Source organism: Ovis aries, chromosome 3 (genome assembly GCF_016772045.2).
Source record: "Ovis aries strain OAR_USU_Benz2616 breed Rambouillet chromosome 3, ARS-UI_Ramb_v3.0, whole genome shotgun sequence".
In the NCBI taxonomy this organism is placed as follows: domain Eukaryota; kingdom Metazoa; phylum Chordata; class Mammalia; order Artiodactyla; family Bovidae; genus Ovis; species Ovis aries.
Window position 1 is genome coordinate 153,685,929 of NC_056056.1, and position 25,304 is coordinate 153,711,232.

Sequence of the window (25,304 nt, forward strand, 5' to 3'; positions counted from 1 at the left end):
CATAAACCAGAATTTAATGAAAATAGTTACCCACAGATAGAGTGGAAACAGGGTAAAGGAGAAAAAGACGGGAACAAGATCTCTAACTTTTTATAATGGTTTTGACTTCTGAATCATGTAAATGTTTCACATATTCAAAAATAAACAAAATCCAAACCTAAAATTGAACACAAACAGAAACAAAGGAAACTATCAGTTGTATAACATAACCTCTCAGGGAAAAAGTTACTTCAAGAATATATACTTTTGAATACTTGGAATAAATACTTTAAGTTATCATGACTATATCCCCATAGTAGGTTATGTTCTGAGGACAAAAGACCTGCAAAGTAACATAAAATTTTACCACACACTGTAGCTAATTTTAATATTGTTTTTAATTGATACAATATGCATTGTATGATAAAGCAAACAAGTAAATGTCCTCAGTGTTATCAAATGAAGGTTTTTAGTGTACGTGAAAAGAAGTAGAAACATAGAATTAAAAAAAGTTACGAAAACTACAGCATTATACCTGAGCTAGAAATATCAATATGACCTTGAGATTCTTCAGTGTATTTCCTAGCTCTGTCTTCTGAAAGGGTCTGAAAGTAATGTCATCCCAGTGACTCTGATCACATCTACCACCCTCATCTTGATTTTGGAATACCATTTCTTACTAAAAGAAGTGGAGGCTTCTTGAGAAGTGACTGATTCCACCTCTGGGACAGGGAAGTACAAGGTGGCCCTAGTATTTCCTGTACCAGAAGGCAAGGAACCACTCAAAAAATGTATATCCATATATATGGACATTTCCATATGGATGGAATATTACTCTACCATGAAAAAGAGTGAAATAATGACATTTGCAGCAACGTGATGAACCTGCGAAGAGCCGACTCACTGGAAAAGACTCTGATGCTGGGAGGGATTGGGGGCAGGAGGAGAAGGGGACGACAGAGGATGAGATGGCTGGACGGCATCACCGACTCAATGGACGTGAGTCTGAGTGAACTCCGGGAGTTGGTGATGGACAGGGAGACCTGGCGTGTTGTGATTCATGGGGTTGCAAAGAGTTGGACACGACTGAGCAACTGAACTGAACTGAACTCAGAGAAAAACAAATACCATATGATATCACTTATATATAGAACCTTTTAAAAATGATACAAAGGAACTTTTTACAAAAGAGAAATATAGACATAGAAAACAAATTTATGGTTTCCAAAGGGGAAAGGGGAGGGGGAGGGATAAACTAGGAGTTTGGAATTAACGGATACACAGTATTATATATAAAACAAATAAAATAAACAAGAAGGATCTACTATATGGCAGAGGGAAGAATATTCACTATCTTGTAATAATCTATAATGGAAAAGACTTTGAAAAAGAATATACATATATATGAATCACTCTGCTGTACACCAGAAACTAAGACAACCATACTTCAGTAAAAAAGCCATCTGTTTTGAAAAAGTAATAAAAAATAAAAGAAATGTAAGAAGAAATTCCAAAAATACAAAACATGATGTTGCAACCTTTAGTGTAATAACTAACTCAAGCAAAGATGACCCAAGAATACTAAAACCACTATGTGCAAATCCACTAGGAAACTGATCGCCCAATGGCTGTAAGAAATTACAAATTGTGAAGGGGAAAATAGACCTTTACAGTGGAGATACTTGTCAGTCACCCCTTAATCAAGTTATCAAACTTAGTGTCAATAATAATGGGACGAATGGTATGTGTCTCATGCTGTGATGCAATATGAAGTACATAAGATCAGCTATGAGTATTCTTGTCAAAAATACTTAACCTTACTTTAATCAAGTTTCTAGACCAGCACTGTCCAATGCAAATATAATGTGAAGCACATAGGCAATGCAGGAGCTTTTGGTGGCCACATTAAAAAAAGAAATAGGTGGTATTAATTTTAATGATGTCTTTTATCTAATCCAATATATCCAGAATATTATTTTTTCACTGTGGCAATCAACATAAAGATCATTAATGAAATATTTCACACTCTTTATCACAAATCCTTGAAATGTGATATGTATTTTACCCTTATAGCACACCTCAGTTTAACAGAGCCACATGTCAAGTGCTCAATAGCCACATGAGGGTGGCAACTGTCATACTGGGCAGCAAAGTTCTAGAACTAATTTTCCATTTGCCCCAAATCCAAGGAACTGAGGTACAAACTGAATAATACCGGGTGGAAACAAAAGATCTAGAACAAAGGCGAGAAAGTAAATACCTCTCAGTTCAGTTCAGTTCAGTCACTCAGTTGTGTCCAACTCTTTGCGACCCCATGGACTGCAGCACACCTGGCCTCCCCGTCCATCACCAACTCCCAGGGTTTACTCAAACTCATGTCCATTGAGTCAGTTATGCCATCCAACCATCTCATCCTCTGTGGTCCCCTTCTCCTCCCACCTTCAATCTTTCCCAGCATCAGGGTCTTTTCCAGTGTGTCAGTTCTTCACATCAGGTCGCCAAAGTATTGGAGTTTCAGCTTCAGCCTGAGTCCAATGAATATTGAGGACTGGTTTCCTTTACGATGGACTGGTTGGATCTCCTTTCAGTCCAAGGGACTCTCAAGAGTCTTCTCCAGCACCACAGTTCAAAAGCATCAATTCTTCTGTGCTCAGCTTTCTTTATAGTCCAACTCTCACATCCATACATGACTACTGGAAAAACCATAGCTTAGTCTAGATGGACCTTCTTTGGTAAAGTAATGTCTCTGCATTTTAATATGCTGTCTAGGTTGGTCATAACTTTTTTTCCAAGGAGCAAGCATCTTTTAATTTCATGGCTGCAGTCACCATCTGCAGTGATTTTGGAGCCCCCCAAAATAAACTCTGTTACTGTTTCCATTGTTTCCCCATCTATTTGCCATGAAATGATGGGACCAGATGTCATGACCTTAGTTTTCTGACTGTTGGCTTTTAAGTCAACTTTTTCACTCTCCTCTTTCAATCTCATCAAGAGGCTCTTTAGTTCTTCTTCGCTTTCTGCCATAAGGGTGGTGTCATCTGCATATCTGAGATTATTGATATTTCTCCTGGCAATCTTGATTCCAGCTTGTGCTTCCTCCAGTCCAGCATTTCTCATGATGTACTCTGCATATAAGTCAAATAAGCAGGGTGACAATATACAGCCTTGACATACTCCTTTCCCAAATTGGAACCAGTCTGTTGTTCCGTGTCCAGTTCTAACTATTGCTTCCTGACCTGCATACAGGTTTCTCAAGAGGCAGGTTAGGTGGTCTGGTATTCCCATCTCTTTCAGAATTTTCCACAGTTTGTTGTGACCCACACAGTCAAAGGCTTTGGCATAGTCAATAAAGCAGATGTTTTTCTGGAACTCTCTCGCTTTTTCAATGATCCAACAGATGTTGGCAATTTGATCTCTCATTCCTCTGCCTTTTCTAAATCCAGCTTGAACATCAGGAAGTTCACGCTTCACGTACCATTGAAGTTTGGCTTGGAGAATTTTGAGCACTACTTTGCTAGTGTGTGAGATGAGTGCAATTGTGCAGTAGTTTGTGCATTCTTTAGCATTGCCTTTCTTTGGGACTGGAATAAAAACTGAGCTTTTCCAGTCCTGTGGCCACTGCTGAGTTTTCCAAATTTGCTGGCATATTGAGTGCAGCACTTTCACAGCATCGTCTTTTAGGATTTGAAATAGCTCAACTGGAATTCCATCGCCTCCAGTAACTTTGTTCATAGTGATGCTTCCTAAGGCCCACTTGACTTCACATTTCAGGATGTCTATCTCTAGGTGAGTGATTACACCATCGTGATTATTTGGATCATGAAGATCTTTTTTTGTACAGCTCTTTTGTGTATTGTTGCCACCCCTTCTTAATATCTTCTGCTTCTGTTAGGTCCATACCATTTCTGTCCTTTATTGTGCCCATTTTGCATGAAATGTTCTCTTGGTATTTCTAATTTTCTTGAAGAGATCTCTAGTCTTTCCCATTCTATTGTTTTCCTCTATTTCTTTGCATTGATCACTAAGGAAGGCTTTCCTATTTCTCCTTGCTATTATTTGGAACTCTAGATTCAAATGGGTATATCTTTCATTTTCTCCTTTGCCTTTAGCTTCTCTTATTTTCATTGCTCTGTGTAAGGCCTCCTCAGACAACCATTTTGCCGTTGGCATTTCTTTCTCTTGGGGATGGTCTTGATCACTGCCTCCTATACAATGTCATGAAACTCCGTCCATGGTTCACTGGGCACTCTGTCTATCAGAACTAATCCCTTGAATCTAGTTCTCACTCCCACTGTATAATTGTAAGGGATTTGATTTAGGTCATACCTGAATGGTCTAGTGGTTTTCCCTGCTTTTTTCCATTTAAGTATGAATTTGCCAATAAGGAATTCATGATCTGAGCCACAGTCAGCTCCCAGTCTTGTTTTTGCTGACTGTATAGAGCTTCTCCATCTTTGGCTGCAAAGAATATAATCAATATGATTTCAGTATTGACCATCTGGTGATGTCTATATGTAGAATCTTCTCTTGTGTTGTTGGAAGACAGTGTTTGCTATGACCAGAGCATTCTCTTGGCAAAACTCTGTTAGCCTTTGACCTGCTTCATTTTGTACTCCAAGGTCAAATTTGCCTGTTACTACAGGTATCTCTTGACTTCCAACTTTTGCATTCCAGTCTCCTATAATGAAAAGGACATCTTTTTTGGGTGTTAGTTCTAGGAGGTCTTCATAGAACCATTCCTGCTTGGAGCATAGACTTGGATTACTGTGATATTGACTGGGTTGCCTTGGAAACGAACAGAGATCATTCTGTCATTTTTGAGATTGCATCCAAGTACCACATTTCAGACTCTTTGGTTGACTATGAGGGCGATTCCATTTCTTCTAAGGGATTCTTGCCCACAGTAGTAGATATAATGGTCATCTGAGTTAAATTCACCCATTCCTGTCCATTTTAGTTTGCTGATACCTAAAATGTCAACGTTCACTCTTTTCATCTCCTGTTCGACCACTTCCAATTTGCCTTCATTCATGGACCTAATATTCCAGGTTCCTATGCAATATTGCTTTTTATAATATTGCATCAGACTTTACTTCCATCACCAGTCACATCCACAACTGGATGTTGTTCTTGCTTTGGGTCCGTCTCTTCATTCTTTCCGGTGTTATTTCTCCACTGTTCTCCAGTAGCATATTGGGCACCCACTGATGTGGAGAGTTCATCTTTCAGTGTCCTGTCTTTTTGCCTTTTTATACTGTTCATGGGTTTCTCAAGGCAAGAATACTAAAGTGGTTTGCTGTTCCCTTCTCCACTGGTCTCCAGTGGACTACATTTTGTCAGAACTCTCCACCATGACCTGTTCGTCTTAGGTGGCCCTACATGGCATGGCTCTTAGCTTCACTGAGTTAGACAAGTCTGTGGTCCGTGTGATCAAACTGGTTAGTTTTCTGTGATTGTGATTTTCATTCTGTCAGGCATCAGTTTTTCAAGGGCACATAGTGTCTCCATCACATAGTTCCTCTTTTCCCCTTCTTCCCTCTCATCCCCTCCCCTTCCTTTTTTCTTTATTTTCTTCTTTTAAAAAACCTTTTTAAATGTAAAAACTATTCTTAGCTCTAGGGCTGCACAACAACAGGCCATAACATGCACACAGTCAGTCTGGCATCTGGGACATTTTACAAGACAACTGACCTGGATTTTCAAAAAAATCAGTGGGAAAAGGGCAGGAAAGAGCTAAATGGATCCAGGATTAACAGGGACTGTTAGCTGAAGTCAAGAGTAGGGGGAGAGGGTAGGAGATGAGGCCAGAGAGAGCTGGGCTGGAGCTAGGACTTGCAGCACTTTGGGAGGCCATAGTGAGAAATTTAACCATTTTCTTCTGAAAACATGGCTACTCGTCTCACAAAAACCCAGCTTTCATTCCAATATCCCCTTGAAATCCAGGCAATGCTTGTTAAAAAATCAATTAACCTGCATCATCAAGCAAAGGATTTCAGCATGTGATTCATATCACTTCTCACGTGCAAGGCTTTTTTCTTTTAAGTTACCCACGATGTGTTTTCTGGTTACATTGGAAATCCATTTGTTTTAGTGTGCCTGGATGGTATTAAGGCAGCTAACACACTGTGAAGTTGTCATTAATAAAACCTAAACATTTTACTAGGAGAGTAGGCAGGGAATAAGATTTAGTGACCTGTTTAATTAACATGATGAGGTAAAGCACGCAGTTAAGATGTAGTCATGATAATGATGGTTTCGCAGTTATGGGAGAGCACTTCAAATTAATTTATCCAGGTGAATGTTTAAATTAGCATTTTGTCTGTTTTGTTTATTAAATTGGGGCCCAAAGGGGAAGAGCAGAATTAAGAAATGAATTAAATAATAGGATTACCGAAGAGATTGACAATTGTATACAGAGCAGAAATCCTAATTTAAAATGTGCTAGATTTCATTCGGTCAGGAGATATGCAGGGAACTCCCTGGTGGTCCAGTGGTTAGGACTCTATTCTTTCAATGCCAAGGGTGTGGGTTCAATCCCTGCTTGGGAAACTAAGATCCTGCAAGCTCCTGGGTGCAGCCAAAACAAAACAAAATGAGAAATGTATCTGTGCGGCAGGAAGTATTACTGTCCACTGATACCTCCTTCCCCTCTCTCTCCAGGCCCTCAGCAGGGCCTATTCGGAGTTGATTGAAACCATCTAACTTGCTTTGACCAATAAAATGATAGCAATGTGCACTTTAGGGTGGAAGCATTTAACTTTAGGTCTCAACTCTCCTTGCTTTGGTGATCGTGAGGGTGTGAAGTCAACAAAGAGCCATTCTCTAATGGACACCTGCTCTGGACAGTTCCATGGGCCTGCTGAAGGGCCTGAATAAATGAGAAGAAATCTTTGTTGTGTTAATCCCCTAAGACAATGGGGCTCTTTCTTAAGTCAGCAGAACCTAGCCTATCCTTCCTGACATGATACCCATCACATACTAGATGATGTGTTTGGCGAGTACAGCAAGAGCCATAAGAAAATAATAATGGTCCTTACCAAAAGCTTCTATTATTTAATTCAGGTATGCAGATTTGCAGTTAATGGGACACAGAGCTGGAACACCATTTTGGGAGATGGATTCAAAGGAGTTTGGAAAGCTGAAGCGTTGTGACGGTGTTGTGCAGTCCCAAAATGGATTTAAAGAAGCCAAAAGGGAAATCATACTCGATATTTTATAATAACCTGTAAGAGAAAAGAATGTGAAAAAGTATGCGTGCATGCTTAGTCACTCAGGCATGTCCAGTTCCTTGCGACCCTATGGACTGCTGCCCACCAGACTCCTCTGTCTGTAGGATTCTTCAGGTAAGAATACTGGAGTGGGGTTCCATTTTCCTCCTCCAGGGGATCTTCCCAACCTAGGGATTGAACCTGTGTCTCCTGCTTTGCAGGTAGATTCTTTACCCGCTGAGCCATCAAGGAAGCCCACGTGTGTGTGTATGAATCACTTTTCTGTACACTTGAAACAACCACAACGTTGTGAATCAGCTACACTTTAATAAACAAGAAAAAAAAAAAAAAGACTCACAGTGAGCTGACATCTAGTTCCATAGTTCTCTGATCAGAAATCCAGACTCCTGGTAGGTAAGTGGTGATATGCCAGAAATGGGCAAAAAGACTCAAGAGAAAAAGCTCTGGGGAAAGAAGTCTGTTTGACATGTCCAATTGTCTCACAAAATATTATTTGATACACTGTTCTAATATTTTTTAAAAGTAATGATGCACTATATAGAATGAAAATTTGGCATCAATTTTTGAGGTAAAAGATAAAACTTAAGAGTAACGTCACCTTTTTGGGGACAGATTGTGCAATACCTCAAGATCCCATAAGGCATCTAAACCCTCTTCTTTGCCATATGGGCATTTCAGTAGAAATGCTAATGAAGTTAACTGAATTTGACATTAAACCCTTGTCTCTAAACTCTACAAAGAAATGGCCCCAGTCACCCCAGTTGCAATTCAATTTTGTTTGTATTATTATATAAGCTTTTGCTGAAGCTTAAATATTTGTAGGGCTAAATCTATACCCTTCTATTTCTGTTTCAGTATATGAGATTTTAAGTTGTAGGAGAAAATGTTGGTAAAAAGTTATTGCCTCCTTAGATGCTTCTTTCCAAACTAACACACACTGAGTAAGGTAAGCACCAAAGCAAAAGCATTCAGCTGTTACCACAGGGAGATGCTGCTGGGGGTCCAGCCCTAGCCAGCTATATTGGTCTTCATTTGTGAGCCTTTTTATGAAAACTATGGATCTAATCTTGTACAATAAGTGAAATAAAAACAGCAAATTTGGGGAAGTATTCGTAAAAAGATTACAACTCATTTATTCAGTAGATATAGATTTCAGGACAGTTATTGTTCTGGGTGGGCTCCCCAGTGACTCAGTGTAAAGAATCCGCCTGCCAATGCAGGAGACGCAGGTTCGATCCCTGGGTCAGGGAGATCCCCTGGAGGAGGGCATGGCAACCCATTCTAGTATTCCGGCCTGGAGAATTTCATGGATAGAGGAGCCAGGCGGACTACAGTCTGACAAAGAGTCAGACACAACTGAGCATGCACACATGCGCTGTTCTGGGTACTAGAGAAGAACAGTGAATGAGACAGACCACGCCTCTATATTCTAGCGAGAGGAGACAGTCCAAGAGTAAGTGAATATGAATATCGAGAGACGATGAGAACCAGGAGCAAAATAAGAGTAAGAGGATAGAGAATGTCTAGAGTGGTACTTCCCTGGTGGCTAAGGCTACATGCTCCCAATGCAGAAGGCCTGGGTTCAATTTCTAGTCCGGGAACTAGTCCCCACATGGTGCAACTCAAGGTCCCACATGCTACATCTCAGACCCAGCACAGCCAAATAGATAAATAAAGATTAGCGTGGAGGCTTGTTGTTTCAGACATGGATTGACAGAGATAGAGGCACAAATATTAAATTGACATTGATAAGACAATGTTATATTGGCTATGGGATGAATTACTGAACAAAATGAAAGCAAATCAGAGAACAAGTAAAAAGCACTATGCCCATGCAACTCATAATCAGCAATAGAAGACTGACTTCACAGGATAGAAACATATTTGAATATTCCATAGGTGCCACCTTGTTTAAGAAATCAAGCTGCCTTCAGATTAGCAGGTGTGTTTTCCTGGGTTTATTTTAAATGGCTAGAAAACTTCCTCCATTTGTGAGGTGAATTCACATACAACATGTACCTCTGCCCAAGGACAAAAAACCCATAAGCTTATAAAGCACAAGAGAAAAGTAAGATATAAAGAACTAGGTTGCAGTGATAAGGCACAAAAAAGGAAGGAATGTCTGAGAGACAGACAGGGAGTAAGATGCAGAAAGGGAATTCAGTTCCGTTGCTCGGCCATGTCCAACTCTTTGCAACCCCATGGACTGCAGCAAGCTAGGCTTCCCTGTCTATCACCAACACTTGGAGCTTGCTCAAACTCTTGTCCATTGAGTCGGTGATGCCATCCAACCAACTCATCCTCTGTCGTCCCCTTCTCCTCCTGCCTTCGATCTTTCCCAGCATCAGGGTCTTTTTCAATGAGTCAGTTCTTCGCATCAGGTGACCAAAGTTTTGGAGCTTGAGCTTTAGCATCAGTGCTTCCAATGAATATTCAGGACTGGTTTCCTTTAGGATGGACTGGTTGGATCTCCTTGCAGTCCCAGGGACTCTCAAGAGTCTTCTCCAACACCATAGTTCAAAAGCATCAATTCTTCTGCGCTCAGCTTTCTTTATAGTCCAACTCTCACATCCATACGTGACAACTGGAAAACCATAACTTTGACTAGACAGACCAAACTCAGGATAAAGGAAGCAGATGCAGAACAGGAAAGAAAAGAATTTTCAAATTCTCCTTTAAGAACAAGTCATGGGGACTTCCCTAGTGGTCCAGTTGTTATGAACTGCCTGCCAATGCAGGGGACACTGGTTTGATTCCCAGTTGAAGAACGAAGATCCCCCATGCCCTGGGGCAACTAAGCCTGTGCACCATGGCTACTGAAGCCTGGGCACTATAGAGCCCACGCTCCACAACAAGAGAAGGCAACGATGAGAGGCCCAAGCACTGCAGCGAAGAGTGGTCCCCACTCGCTGAAACTAGAGAAAGCCTACACGTGGCAACAAGGCTCCGCGCAGCCAGAATAATTAACTTTAGAAAACAGAGCAAGTCATACTATTGTAATACCACCTCACTTTCTCAATGGCAGATTTCATAAAGGATATAAAATCTCCAAAAGACCATTTTTGATGGAAAAAAAACCCAGAGAATGTGGAGAATGCAAAGAAAATTCTTTCAAACTTAAAAAGCAGAACACTTATGTATTTTTATCTTTCTTTAATGATAAACAATAACAATGGCTAATCCTGAGTGTTTATGATGTGTCAGCCACAAAGTGTTTTTTGTGAATTAGCTCATTTACTCTTCACGACAGCCCTATGAAGTGGTAACGTGAAAATGTCCATTTCATTTTGTAGTTGTATTAGGATTTAAAATCTTGTGTTAAAAATCTCAAATAGACCATATGAATTATGAGGAAAGTGCTCCTGAGAGGTAAAATGACTTGACTAAAGTCAAAAGTGGCCAAGCCAGGATTGGACCCAGGGACTCTAGCGCTCATGCTCTTTGCTGCTATGTGTTCAGGCACAGCTCTGGGTTCTCAACTTTTGTGCATGTACCCAGGATGCTCTGGGATTGTATGCAGACTCACACTGCAGCAGGATAAAACTCCTTGATTTGTTGCCTCTCTTTTGTTTGTGTGAGATTTGTAAAATGTACACATACTTCTCTGAGATTTCAGAGTAGATTTAAAACTTTATAATAGATACCTACAGGCTGATGTCATCGGTAAGTGATAAATAACTCAAATTGCATGGAGGTTACTTATTTTTCACATAGCTTACTGGATTAAGCTGTAAGAACTCTATACTCAGGGGTCTAAGATTAATAGTACATGTGGGAGAAAGTAAATGCCTCCTTACTGCTTTTCTGGATGGCTTTGTTTTGGAGAGATCATTGTTGGTTGACACCTTCCCCATAATAGTTGACCATGACCTCACATTTTGAGAAAAACGACTTTCTTACATCTCGCACAATGGTCTTCAGAAATCTCCACCTGCTATTTCTTTGCTAAACCATACAACTGTGAAATGATGGGGGTAAGCACAAAACTGAGGCTTAAAAACAGCACGATTTAGTCTCACTCATTTCAGCTGAAGCTCCAATGCTCTGGCCACCCGATGCAAAAAAAGTGACTCATTGGAAATGACCCTGATGCTGGGAAAGATTGAAGGCAGGAGGAGAAGGGGACAACAGAGGATGAGATGGTTGGATGGCATCACCAACTCAATGGACATGAGTTTGAGCAAGCTCCTGAAGTCAGTGATGGACAGGGAAGCCTGGCATGCTGCAGTCCATGGAGTCAGAGTTGGATACAACTGAGCAACTGAACTGAAGTCCAAAATGGGCGATCAGGACTGATTTCCTTTGGGAGACTCGAGGGGACAGCTCATTTCTTACACATCACTTCAACCTTTGCCTCCATCATCACGTATGCTTCTCTGCCTCCATCTCTGACCCTCTGCCTCCTTTTACAAGGACCCTGTGATTACACTAAGCCCATCTTTCCATTGCAAAGTCCTTAACAAAATCACACCAACATGTAAGGTAACATATTCAGGGTTCTGGGATTAGGATGTGAATATCCTTACAGGGAGGTGGGGGTAGGGCGTGGTGGCAGTGCTATTTCTCAGTCTTCTTGTTGTTTAGTTGCTAAGTCGTGTCTGACTCTTTGTGACCCCATGGACTGCAGCACACCAGGCTTCCTTGCCCGTCACTATCTCCCAGAGTTTACTCAAACTCGTGTCCATTGAGTCAGTGATGCCATCCAACCACCTCATCCTCTGTCGTCCCCTTCTCCTCCTGGCCTCAATCTTTTCCAGCATCAGGGTCTTTTCTGCTCAGTTCCCAGTTGCCTTTTCACCTGACCTATTAGGTGCACTTGATCTCTCCTGCCTTGATAAATTTTTGTCCTTTGGTTCTGGGGACATCACAACCTCTTGAGTGTCTCCCTCTGCTGTGGCTGCTGCTTCTGAGTTGTCTCCCTTGCTGGTCTCCCCTATTCTCCCTGACCACTTGGTCTTTGGTCTTCTCTCTGTTTAGACTCCATCCAAGTCTTTAAATATCATCTATAAGCTGTGATTAAATCTCAGCACCTCCATTTAGGTCTCTAATGGGCATTTGTAACTTAACATGGCCAAATGTGAATTCCTGATCTTTCTCCCTGCTTGAATCTGTTCCACCTTCAGACTTTCCCACCTTGGTTGTTGGCAGCTGCGTCCTTTGGTTGCTCTAGCCAAACTCTTTGGATTCATCTCCAACTCCTCTCTGTCTCCAAATACCCCACACCCCACCCATCAGCAAATCCCATTGGCTCCACTTACAACACACACCTAAAATCCAGCACGTTGCCACTGCTTTCATCCTGCTCCCTTCTCTGCCCTCTTTTTCTACCCAACCTTATTGCAAACACCTCTAACTAGCCTCCTGCTTCCAGTTTTGCTCCCTGTAGGAGCAACACAGCAGCCACAGTGATCCTTTTATAAAAGGTCTTGGTGTATCACTCCTTTGCTTAAAAACCTGCAATGGCTCCACGTCACCCTCATGATGAGAGTGAAACCCTGGAAGTTCCTCCACGCCCTGCCCATCAATCTTGCTGACATTCTCTCCTCTTAGGCTCCCCTCTGATCATTCTGTCTCAGAGAATGATCCTTGTTCCTTGAACACATCAGATGAGTTTTAGCCTTAGAGTCCTTGAACTGTCTCTTCTCTCTGGCTGGAGTTGTCTTTCCCAGGGATCTGTGTGACAAATTCCTTTACCATCTTTAAGTTTTTGCTCATTTAACATCTTCTCAATGGGACTTTCCCTGTCCACCCTGCCAGAGGCTTTTCATGGGAATGTGAATTGAAAGTAACTGCAGAGTGCCTATTAAAATCCATAGCTGCATCCTTTAGTACAGCCATTCCACTGGGAGAATCTCTCCCATTGAAATAGAAAGCACAGAAGCACCACTGTGTAAGTATCCATTTATAAGGATAGTTATTGCACCATTTTTCATAGGCTAAAAAGCAGCTGGAGCAATCTAATTGCTCATCAATAGAAAAATGGTTGAATTAATTATGGTAAATCATATTAAAGAACATTATGCAGCTATTAAAAAGAATGAAGTTAGATATATTGTTACTGAGCTGACGGCTGGCAATGCTGCATAATTAAGCCAAAGCAGCGTGTTGCAGAGTAATATGTAAAGTATTACTACGTTTTTGAAAAACAGGAACAAAAATCTAAGTACCTGCTTTAAGACCATGGGAAAAGTGTAGCTGAATACACAGGAAGCTGTTAGCATCAGTTACCTAAAGGATATAGGAATGGAGCACGAAAAAACCTGACCTTTTCTCAAGACATTTCCACATTGTTTCATTCAATAAAATGGGCACATAACAATTCAGTAATTACAATGAGAAAATTTAAACTGCAAACCATTCAGTAATACCTTGCTTACCAGGACCACTCTGTCCATTTTCACTCACTTAAGTAACAGCTGAGCACTTGCTGTGTGTCAGGCACCAAGCTGCATGCAGAGCCACAGGAAGAATAAAGGATGAGGGCGGGGGACAGGGAGTGCTTGTTTTCCATCCAATATTTGGGATTTCTTAAAAAATTAAGTTATTTGCTCCAATTTAAAAATCAGAATATTCCATTTACAAGTGTTGACCTCTCCTAAATTGAGAACACATGTCAACACTGGGATTGTATTCCCTATGGTGAAAATCTGCTTATACTGTTTTCCGTGGCCTTCTTTAAATGAGGCCTGTTGTCTCCAGCGGATCCCAGTCCTCACTGTCCTGTTACTGGCACGTGTCCTATCTCATGGGCTTCTCTCCTGGAGACACTTTAACCTTTGTCTCCTGGTCTAGACTAAGGCTGGGGTCGTGTGGCTGAGAGGATGTGATGAGTAAAGAAACGTTAAGGGGACAGATATGAGAGGGCTTGGTGACCAGTTAGTGAGGGGGAGAGGGACCAGGAGACTGCTAAGTATGACGATGTCACTACCTAAGGCATGAAACACAGGAAGAGAGAACCCAGTTTGCGGGGGAATGATGGAAGAGATGAGGTTTCAGTTTTGGACTAATTATCTGTAGACCATCTGGGAAAAGATATTCCGATAACAGCTGAAAACATAGATTCCAGGAAGATGATCAGAACTAAAGATAAATATTTGTGAATCAAAGAGGTGGTTTTTAAGGTAACTGCAACACTGGTAGTTGATTGACTGTTCAGGGAGGGAAGGTGAGGGAGTGAACTCTTAGGAACATTCCTTTTTGGAGAAGGCAATGGCACCCCACTCCAGTACTCTTGCCTGGAAAATCCCATGGAGAGAAAATCCCTGGAAAAATCCTCCTCCCAGGAGGAGCCTGGTGGGCTGCAGTCCATGGGGTTGCTAAGAGTCACACACGACTGAGCGACTTCACTTTCACTTTTCACTTTCATGCATTGGAGAAGGAAATGGCAACCCACTCCAGTGTTCTTGCCTGGAGAATCCCAGGGAGCAGGGAGCCTGGTGGGCTGCCATCTATGGGGTCGAGCAGAGCTGGACACGACTGAAGTGACCTAGCAGCAGCAGAGAAAGAGTATCAGGAAAGGGAGGAGACAGTTTAGAGGGGAAATGGTCACAGAAGATAAGACCTATAAGAGTTTCCTAGGGAAAATGTAGTTACTAGTGAAACATCTCAGAGCATCATATCTAGTCCTTCAGAAATTAATCTTAGACATATCCAGGAGACTTGGACTCACATCCCAACCCTGGCACAAGCTTAGTGTACCATCTTATACAAGTCTTTAAACTCTGGGCCTTGGGTATCATATTTGTAAGTAAGAAGGTTGGATCACATGATTGATCCCTTTGAAGTACTGACATCCTAGGATTCTTAAAAGCCGCCTCCTCCAGCGGGTTATCACTATTGCCCATTCTTCCTGAAACCATGCAGCAGTGTGTGTATGGGGTTGGGGGGAGGGGGGGGATGTATATCTATCACTTCTATATCCAGAATAATAACTAGGCTAGATTTTGTCAGTTCTTCCTACATCAAAGAAGAAGCAAACAACTTTTTCTCTGAGAAATGAAGGAACTTAAAGAAGACCCTACTGTTAACTTGCCCAATTTCATGGATCACTTGTAACATATGAATTCTCTTACTCTTCCAAAAGTAAATTTATAGGAACATGGGAACAGTGATTTTCAAAGGGGCCAGTTGTTCTCTGGCAACCTGGATCAATCACTTCTCAGAGCGAGGGTTTCCCCTCTGGTTTCTAATGTTATATTTCCTTAACTAGATTATGAGGTTCTTAATGATGAAACTTTTGCTACACAGTAAGCTCTCAATAAATGTGTATTGAAATGAACATCTTGAATTATTCAATGTTTTCATGTTTAACAATTGGATTAAGAATGGATATCTCCACTTTAATTAGAGAAAGATACACTTAAGAAGTCAAATTTCAGGAGAGGCCAAAAAAAAAAAAAAAAAGAAAATGAGTCTTAGGGGAGAGGATATGTCATAGGAAAAAATATGTGGAAAATGGCAGATTCTGAAATATAAGAGAATTGGATAGTTATGCAGGGTAAGAGACCACAGGGTTAAAAGGGAAGGTGAATGGATACAAGTTACCACTGTCACACTATGCGGGGTTAAACAATTATTACTCAGTCTATGCCCACAAATAAAGATGTTGCACATCCTCTTTCAACTGTTACCATCTGTTTCCATCACAAAGCAGGCAGGGACAGAGGAAAGGCCTGTCACCCTGATCACTCCAGGTAGAAAGTCTTTTTTTAATACTGGCTGACCTCGAATTAGCCAATCCCCGTGTGATGAGCATGTCCATTTGACCTTGGTAAGCTCACCAACACTTTTCCCATCCAATTCCTCCCAAAAGATTCCTACTAAGGACCAAGGTCATTTCTTGAGCATCAGTTTAGTCCACGTTCAATGGCACTTAACAGAGTTGCCAGATGAAATACAGAACACCCAGATAAACTGAATTTCACATGAACAATGAATACTTTTAAAATATAAGTATTCTCAGAGGTCTTGTATTTTTATTCGCTAAATCTAACAATGCTGCACTTTGTACTCCTTAACGTTTCTGTTTCTGAGGTTTCTGACTCTGACTTGGTTGCAACACTTCAACCATCCCCTCTGGGGTGCTTTATGTACCTCTAATGGTCACCGTTGGTCACTGGCACCAGAGGGATAAGCCAAGTAGCTTAAGTCTAAAAGAAGGCTGAGGGACAGTGGATCAGCTTGTTCATTCAGCAAACAGTCATGGAGCATAATCTTACTTTATTCCAGGTACTGTGCTAAGCTAGGTAACAATTCCACACCCCCAAGGAACTCCCAGGCTAGAAGATGAAAGTGATCTGTACAGAGAGTATACTGGGTTCAAAGTCAGAAGTCTCAAAAAAGAAAAAAAAAAATCTGATTTAAAATCTATCACTGACAAGCTATGCAACTCTGAATTCACTGAGGATTTGGAGGCTTCTGTTTTCTCATCAAAATAGAGTGCAGACAGTAGGAAGGAAAATTTTTACTGTTTGCAAAGTGTAGCAGACTTCATCTGGGAGAGTGAACAGCTTTGGGGAAATTCTTGGCTGAGCAAAGCTTAGCAAGAATCAGAAATATTAAACATAAGTAGATAAAACTGCTGTAGATCATTTGGAAAAGGGCATCGTCCTTGGAGGCCTTCTTTGGATAAGTGGTTTGGAAAGGGGCTGGGAACAAAGGGTTGGGTTCCTAAAGAGTCGGGACGAGATGGGAGATGCATTGTATGTGAGACCACAGTAGCAGTATGGCAGCTGGCAAGGCCCTGGAGGTGCACCAGTAAGGCCAACAGTGTGAAGGAAATGCCTGGTTTTCTGAACCTGAAGTTTTTTATTTTGCTGAGTAAATCTGCTCTATATCCTTCAGTCCTTAATAAAGGAAGTTGCAGACAACAGTGCTAGGCTCGTAGGGTCTTAGAAATAGAATCTGGGGTTGTGTAGCCAAATTAAAATGAAGTGCATTTGTTTACTTAACAAATATTTATTGAATGCTTATTTTGCACCAGACATGGCTGGATAATGGTGAGTAAAGTTATACCTGGAACTCCAGCTGAGTTTGAAAGTCAGTGATTAATCAAATAATTACCAGTGTTTAGTTAAACAAGGAAAACATTAGATTGAGGGGATTCTCATGCCATGGCAGACTACAAAAACAAAAATCTAAGCTAGAAATGCCTCAGTATAAAAGATTGAAACATAATGACAAACCAACACAAATAGCCAACTAGGCCTTGCTGCTGCTGCTGCTGCTAAGTCGCTTCAGTCATGTCCGACTCTGTACGCTATAGCTAATCGATAACTTCCATACTTTCAGCTCAGTTAAGTTGCTCAGTCGTGTCCAACTCTTTGCGATCCCACGAACTGCAGCACACCAGGCCTCCCTGTCCATCATCAACTCCTAGAGTTCACTCAAACTCACGTCCATCGAGTCGGTGATGCCATCCAGCCATCTCATCCTCTGTCGTCCCCTTCTCCTCCTGCCCCCAATCCCTCCCAGCATCAGAGTCTTTTCCAATGAGTCAACTCTTCACATGAGGTGGCCAAAGTACTGGAGTTTCAGCTTCAGCATCATTCCTGCCAAAGAACACTCAGGACTGATCTCCTTCAGAATGGACTGGTTGGATCTCCTTGCAGTCCAAGGGACTCTCAAGAGTCTTCTCCAACACCGCAGTTCAAAAGCATCAATTATTTGGCACTCAGCTTTCTTCACAGTCCAACTCTCACATCCATACATGACCACAAGAAAAACCATTGCCTTGACCAGACAGACCTTTGCTGGCAATGTAATGTCTCTGCATTACAATATGATGTCTAGATTGGTTATAACTTTTCTTCCAAGGAGTAAGTGTCTTTTTTAATTTCATGGCTGCAATCACCATCTGCAGTGATTTTGGAGCCCAAAAAAATAAAGTCTCACACTGTTGCCACTGTTTCCCCATCTATTTGCCATGAAGTGATGGGACCAGATGCCATGATCTTCGTTTTCTGAATGTTGAGCTTTAAGCCAACTTTTTCATTCTCCTCTTGCACTTTCATCAAGAGGCTTTTTAGTTCCTCTTCACTTTCTGCCATAAGGGTGGTGTCATCTGCATATCTGAGGTGACTGATACTTCTCCCAGCAATCTTGATTCCAGCTTGTGCTTCTTCCAGCCCATACTTTGCTTCCACCTTTTAAAAAATCTCTACCTCCTGTAGATGGAGCTCTCCTAGCCACTTCCAGTTTGTGGCTGCCTGATTCTAACCAATTTTTCCTTGAGGAAACTCTTAAAATGTTTAATATGCCTCAGTTTATCTTTGAACATGAGGAAAGTAATGCAAAACTTCAACAGTGATAAGGGCTGCAAAAAAGAAGTATTTAGAGCTAACAGAGAATGTTTGAAAACAGAAGTTGGACCTAATCCAAGGGGTCAACCCTTCTGTTAATGTTCAGAGGAAGAAGAGTTCATTTCATTGTGAGCAGGTAGGGGGTTCCAGGCAGAGGACACAGCAATGTCTTCCCATTATTTCAGAAAACGCATGGATTGGGGAACTGGAGTAGAGCTTGCCAGAAGCATTCGTGCAGGTCAGGGTACTCCAAGAATTCTTTCCAAAATCAGCTCATGACTGGGCTTCCTGGTGGTTCAGCAGTAAGGAATCTGCCTGTCAATGCAAGAGACATGGGGTCTGGGAAGATCCCACGTGCTAGCGGAGCGGCTGAGCCTGTGCACCACAACTACTAAACCTGTGCTCTCAATTCAGTTCAGTCGCTCAGTCGTGTCCAACTCTTTGCAACCCCATGAATCGCAGCACACCAAGCCTCCCTGTCCATCACCAACTCCCGGAGTTCACTCAGACTCACGTCCATCGAGTAGATGATGCCATCCAGCCATCTCATCCTCTTCCTCCCCTTCTCCTCCTGCCCCCAATCCCTCCCAGCATCAGAGTCTTTTCCAATGAGTCAACTCTTCGCATGAGGTGGCCAAAGTACTGGAGTTTCAGCTTTAGCATCATTCCTCCCAAAGAAATCCCAGGGCTGATCTCCTTCAGAATGGACTGGTTGGATCTCCTTGCAGTCCAAGGGACTCTCAAGAGTCTTCTCCAACACCACAGTTCAAAAGCATCAATTCTTCGGTGCTCAGCCTTCTTCACAGTCCAACTCTCACATCCATACATGGCTACTGGAAAAGCCATAGCCTTGACTAGACAGAACTTAGTCGGCAAAGTAATGTCTCTGCTTTTGAATATGCTATCTAGGTAGGTCATAACTTTTCTTCCAGGGAGTAAGTGTCTTTTAATTTCATGGCTGCAGTCACCATCTGCAGTGATTTTGGAGCCCAAAAAAATAAAGTCTGACACTGTTTTCACTGTTTCCCCATCTATTTCCCATGAAGTGATGGGACCGGATGCCATGATTTTCATTTTCTGAATGTTGAGCTTTAAGCCAACTTTTTCACTCTCCACTTTCACTTTCATCAAGAGGCTTTTTAGCTCCTCTTCACTTTCTTTCATAAGGGTGGTGTCATCTGCATATCTGAGGTTATTGATATTTCTCCTGGCAATCTAGATTCCAGCTTGTGCTTCCTCCAGTCCAGTGTTTCTCATGATGTACTCTGCATAGAAGTTAAATAAGCAGGGTGACAATATACAGCCTTGACGTACTCCTTTTCCTATTTGGAACCAGTCTGTTGTTCCATGTCCAGTTCTAACTGTTGCTTCCTGACCTGCATACAGGTTTCTCAAGAGGCAGATCAGGTGGTCTGGTATTCCCATCTCTTTCAGAATTTTCCACAGTTTATTGTGATCCACACAGTCAAAGGCTTTGGCATAGTCAATAAAGCAGAAATAGATGTTTTTCTGGAGCTCTCTTGCTTTTTCAATGATCCAGCGGATGTTGGCAATTTGATCTCTGGTTCCTCTGCCTTTTCTAAACCAGCTTGAACATCAGGAAGTTCACGGTTCACGTATGGCTGAAGCCTGGCTTGGCGAATTTTGAGCATTACTTTACTAGCACGTGCGATGAGTGCAATTGTGCGGTAGTTTGAGCATGCTTTGGCGTTGCCTTTCTTAGGGATTGGAATGAAAACTGACGTTTTCCAGTCCTGTGGCCACTGCTGAGTTTTCCAAATTTGCTGGCATATTGAGTGCAGCACTTTCAAAAAGATATTGAATGGTTAGCCTTGGAAATGGACAGAGATCATTCTGTCGTCTTTGAGATTGCATCCAAATACTGCATTTTGGACTCTTTTGTTGACCATGATGGCTACTCCATTTCTTCTGAGGGATTCCTGCCCTCAGTAGTAGATATAATGGTCATCTGAGTTAAATTCACCCATTCCAGTCCATTTTAGTTCGCTGATTCCTAGAATGTTGACGTTCACTCTTGCCATCTCTTGTCTGACCACTTCCAATTTGCCTTGATTCATGGACCTGACATTCCAGGTTCCTATGCAATATTGCTCTTTACAGCACCGGACCTTGCTTCTAACACCAGTCACATCCACAGCTAGGTATTGTTTTTGCTTTGGCTCCATCCCTTCATTCTTTCTGGAGTTATTTCTCCACTGATCTCCAGTAGTGTGTTGGGCACCTAATGACCTGGGGAGTTCCTCTTTCAGTAGCCTATCATTTTGCCTTTTCATACTGTTCATGGGGTTCTCAAGGCAAGAATATTGAAGTGGTTTGCCATTCCCTTCTCCAGTGGACCACATTCTGTCAGACCTCTCCACCATGACCTGCCCATCTTGGGTTGCCTGGTGGGCATGGCTTAGTTTCATTGAGTTAGACAAGGCTGTGGTCCTAGTGTGATTAGATTGACTAGTTTTCTGTGAGTATGGTTTCAGTGTGTCTGCCCTCTGATGCCCTCTTGCAACACCTACCATCTTACTTGGGTTCTCTTACCTTGGGCATGGGGTATCTCTTCACGTTGCTCCAGCAAAGCACAGCTGCTGCTCCTTACCTTGGACTAAGGGTATCCCCTCACCACCGCCCTTCCTGACCTTCAATGTGGGATGGATCCTCTAGGCCCTCCTGTGCCCGCGCAGCCACTGCTCCTTGGACATGGGGTTGCTCCTCCTAGCTGCCCCTGACCTGGACACAGGGCAGCTCCTCTTGGGCGTTCCTGCGCCGTAGTAGCCTGGCACTCTCGGCTGCTGCCCCTGACCTCAGACGTGGGGTAACTCCTCTTGGCCACCGCCCTTCGGGCATGGGGTCCTCCCAGCATCTGCCTCTGACCTCGGACGTGGGGCAGCTCCTCTCGGCCGCGCTTAGTGCGCCAGTCACAGAATCTGTGCTCTAGAGCCCAGAAAATGCAGCTACTGAAGCCCGGGCACCTAGAGGCTGCGCCCCACAATAAGAGAAGCCACCATGATGAGAAGTCTGTGAGCTGCAACCAAGAGTAGTCCCTGCTTGCCGCAACTAGAGAAAAGCCTGCATAGTAACAAAGACCCAGCACATAGCCAAGAAGAAATAAATGGAGGAAACTGTATGTGTATATATGTGTGTGTATATATATATATATATATAAACAAATTGATATGACCATTCCCGAAATGAATAAGCACACCCTATGAAATGTACTTACACTACATGTTATGTTTACTTAATGTATTGAGAGGATAGTTTCCCTGACAGTATGGAGAAATAACCCACATCCATATGTAGTCATTAGAGAAGGAAACTTCTGTTAGCAGATGAAGACATTTCATGAAATTTCCCCAGGCTAACCAGAAATACTCCTTGCAGTCCTTCCTGTTATATTAAGCAACCATCCTTCCGCTAATTCCTCCCCTGTGATCCATCAGTGCTTGTGGTCAATACAACCACCTCATGGTAATCATTTGTTGATGCTTCTGTGTACTAGAAGGTTGACAGTCAATATAAATTCAATGTTTGACCAAGAGCTGTGATATTACATTTGCAGAGTTGCTAAGAACAATATTTTCCATTAAGAACAAAATCTTGATACCAGGGCTCTTTTGGAGGCCAGTCAAGTATAATATTAATATATTTGAGAGTAACTAAAATATTAAAGCATTATATCTATGATAAGTGTATTTGCACTGTATTCAAGTGGCTCTTAACTGCTAGTACAATCAGTTTCCCCCTCTTTTGCTTCCCTTATTAAAATCTCTGTGGTATGAAGCAGATCAAGATAATCAGTAGGAATATGCCATTAATTTTGCAACTGAGATCAAATGAGAATAAGTCTGGTAAAGAAATAAAGGTTTAGAAGAACAGGCTTTTGAGATAATCTATAAAAAAACATATTTGAAATGAACTATCTAAATGTTAACCTTATCCAAGGATATCAACCTAAAAATATGGAAGAAACTCTCATATAAATTCAGTGATCTGAATTTTTAATATGCAAAATTAAATGCCATGTTCAATTTTGTTTTTTATACAAACATGAATATTGACATTATCCATACAACCAGAAAGAGCTGGCCTTCGTACAGTGCTTCAAGGCTTGTACATGGCAGAGCTTCAGTTTCCATTAAATAAACAACAAATGACTTTTAAAATTTAAACACAAAGCTGAATTTTTCATAGAGAATTGATTTACTAAGTGCCTGCCCTGTTTCTTTCTAAAACGTACAGAAAGTGACCCCTAGTGGGATTTTGAGGAAGCATTTCTCCAGTGTTTTTCATGGATCTCTTTGATCTCTGTATACTCAGATGGTAAAGAATCCATCTGCAATGGGGGAGACCTGGGTTCATTCCCTGGACTGGGAAGATCCTCTGGAGGAGGGCAGGGCAATCCACTCCAGTACTCTTACCTGGAGAATCCCCATGGACCAAGGAGCCTGGCAAGCCTCAGTCCATGGGGTCACAAAGAGTCAGACAGGGCTGAGCGACTAAGCATAACACAGCATAGATGTTATGGTGCTGTGTGCCGGGCATCAAGCTAGGCTCTGGGGAAAAAACATGATCAAAAGCGAAGTTCAGCGTGGCTGAGAAAGGCAGACATTCCTAGAACCAACCAGAGCTGCGTCCAGATAGACAAAGTGGAAACAGCTAATTTGGCAAGGGGCTGGGGAGAGAGTCAGGGGTGGTTGTACAAAGGAGTGTAGAAACGGAGACAAGCTACTTGAATGGAGAAGCTGGAGCAGTATGGTAGCTTCTGGAAACTGTCCGTGGTTCCATTCGGTGAAGCATGAGCTCTTATAGCAGGGTGGATAAAGTAGAAAAGTAGGCCAGGACCAGGCCTTTATCCTGTTGGATAGGGTCCCCCACACTGTGCTTGATGTGTACAAACAGAGCTGTAACAAATAACGTACCAAAAAACATCGAGCATGTCAGTATTAACTAGGCCTTACATAGTATGGGAGACTATGGGGTTTTAATAACAGGCTTTTTAAATTCTGCAGCCCACAGAAAGACCAAGTCAGACAGGAGATTATTCAAGTCAGGAAGTCAAGATAGAGCACCCCTCTCTTTGTGGGTTAGACATGAGAAGAAGCAGAGAGCAGGCAGCAGCTCCAGATGTTGTGATTATAGACAAAAAGAGGTGCTGTTGGGCAAAAGAAGTGTCCACGGTCTCTTCAGTGGGAGAGAGCAGGTGTAGGTGAATCTTACAAACACTCAGCAAGGCTTGAATAACAGTTACCCTTAAATAGCATCACCATTAGCAACAGCAGCGTCACTGGCATTTATTGAGTCATTTATATGGGCCAGGAACTGTGCTGTTTCTGCATTATTTGAATCCTCACAATAAGCCCTTCAAGAAATATGTTACTCATCGTACAAATGAGGAAGCTGAGACTTACAGAGGTTGACCGATTTGCTCCCAGTCCGTTCAGCTGGTCTGAGGAGTGGCTGATCAATGTTGAGTCCGCTGTGCTACTTCGGTGCAGTGGGCCTGGGGCCTGGCACTGTGGGCTCACCAGAAAATGCAGAGCGGTTACAGTCAGGGGAGCAAGTGAATTCATCAAGGGAGGCTGTGACAGGAGGAAAGAAGGTGGAGGTGGAAGCCCAGAGTGGGGGAAACCTGAAGGAAAGGAGGGTGTCTCTCTATTTTTCCTTCTGAAGTAGGGAGGAGGGGGAAAGAGAAGAAGAAGGGAAAGAAGAGAGGGATGAGTCAAAATGGTAGAAATATAACCAGGAGAGAAGGGGAGAGAGACGGAGAGAGAGAGAGTGAGCCCTTCCAGAAGGAAGTAGAATTTGGCAATGTCGGACGCTGCAGAGGAATCAGAGGACTGGTGAAGACTAACTGTTGATTGCCCTTAGAAGGTAACTGTCTCAGAGAGAGAAATTTTCATGCAATGGAGGGCAAACGGTTTCTTCAAGGAGCTGAGGAACAGACAGGAAGTAAAGGAAGGGAGTGAGCCAGTGCTATCTCCTTTATTAAAGAGCCTGGCTGAGAAAAAGAGGAAGCTAGAGAAGACATGATCAAGAAGGGGTTTCCCTCCTAAACACGGGAAAAATCTACATAATCAAGTTTCTATGTTGAGGAGAGGCAGACATGGGAAATAAGAGCCTGATGGTAAAGACCAGCTAATGCAGGAGAGACAGGAGGTCTAGAGCCCAGAAAGAAAAGGCCAAGAAGATCCATGGAGAGCAGAGGGTACGCGGGCTGTCCGTCAGAAGACGGAGGCAGAGGCAAGCCCACTGTGGGCTTTTTCCTTCTGAAGTAGGAACTGAGGACAGTGGCTCAGGTCAGAGGACAGAAAGGAAAGGGAGCTTGGAGATAAGCCTTCTAACAAGTGCTGCTAGGTCGACCTGAGACTCCGAAACCGGGCGGAGCTACAGCAAAGGAGCGGGAGCGGCGGCGGCGGGCGCGCGCCTGCGCGGTGCTGCCCTGGACCTTCCCCTGCACATCTGGGTACAGGTGCAGAGAAAGCCCATCACAGGGAACTGCTGAGGAGCCGGGCAGTGTGTCACAGACCAGACACTTTGCAGATCAACTATGGCAGAAAAGGATGAAAAGGCTGCCAAGATTTTTTGAGAAGTGAAGTCTGGGGATGAGCGCAGGTATCATAAGAAACTTGACAGAAAAGGGAGAAGTTGAGAGTCAGGAATTCTTAGTGTTGGAGGCCGGTTTGACGGGTGAGAGCCAGAAGGATAGGAAGGTGTGATCCCAGAGGAAGATGCTAGCCATTCCATGTGAACACCCATGTCCCAGGCACCATGCTAAGTGCAT

The 25,304-nt window shown here is 42.6% G+C and overlaps 1 protein-coding gene across 3 annotated transcripts in view; it reads right to left on the minus strand.

Moving 5' to 3' along the window:
* Positions 1-24,885, minus strand: part of HELB (DNA helicase B) — a 71,498-nt gene extending 46,613 nt beyond the window's left edge. For all 3 annotated transcript variants that reach the window (XM_042246963.2, XM_060412843.1, XM_060412842.1), the window contains exon 1: positions 23,932-24,885. The gene's annotated coding sequence lies outside the window, so the exon portion shown is untranslated. The remainder of the gene's footprint in view (positions 1-23,931) is intronic.
* Positions 24,886-25,304: the final 419 nt, after the last annotated feature.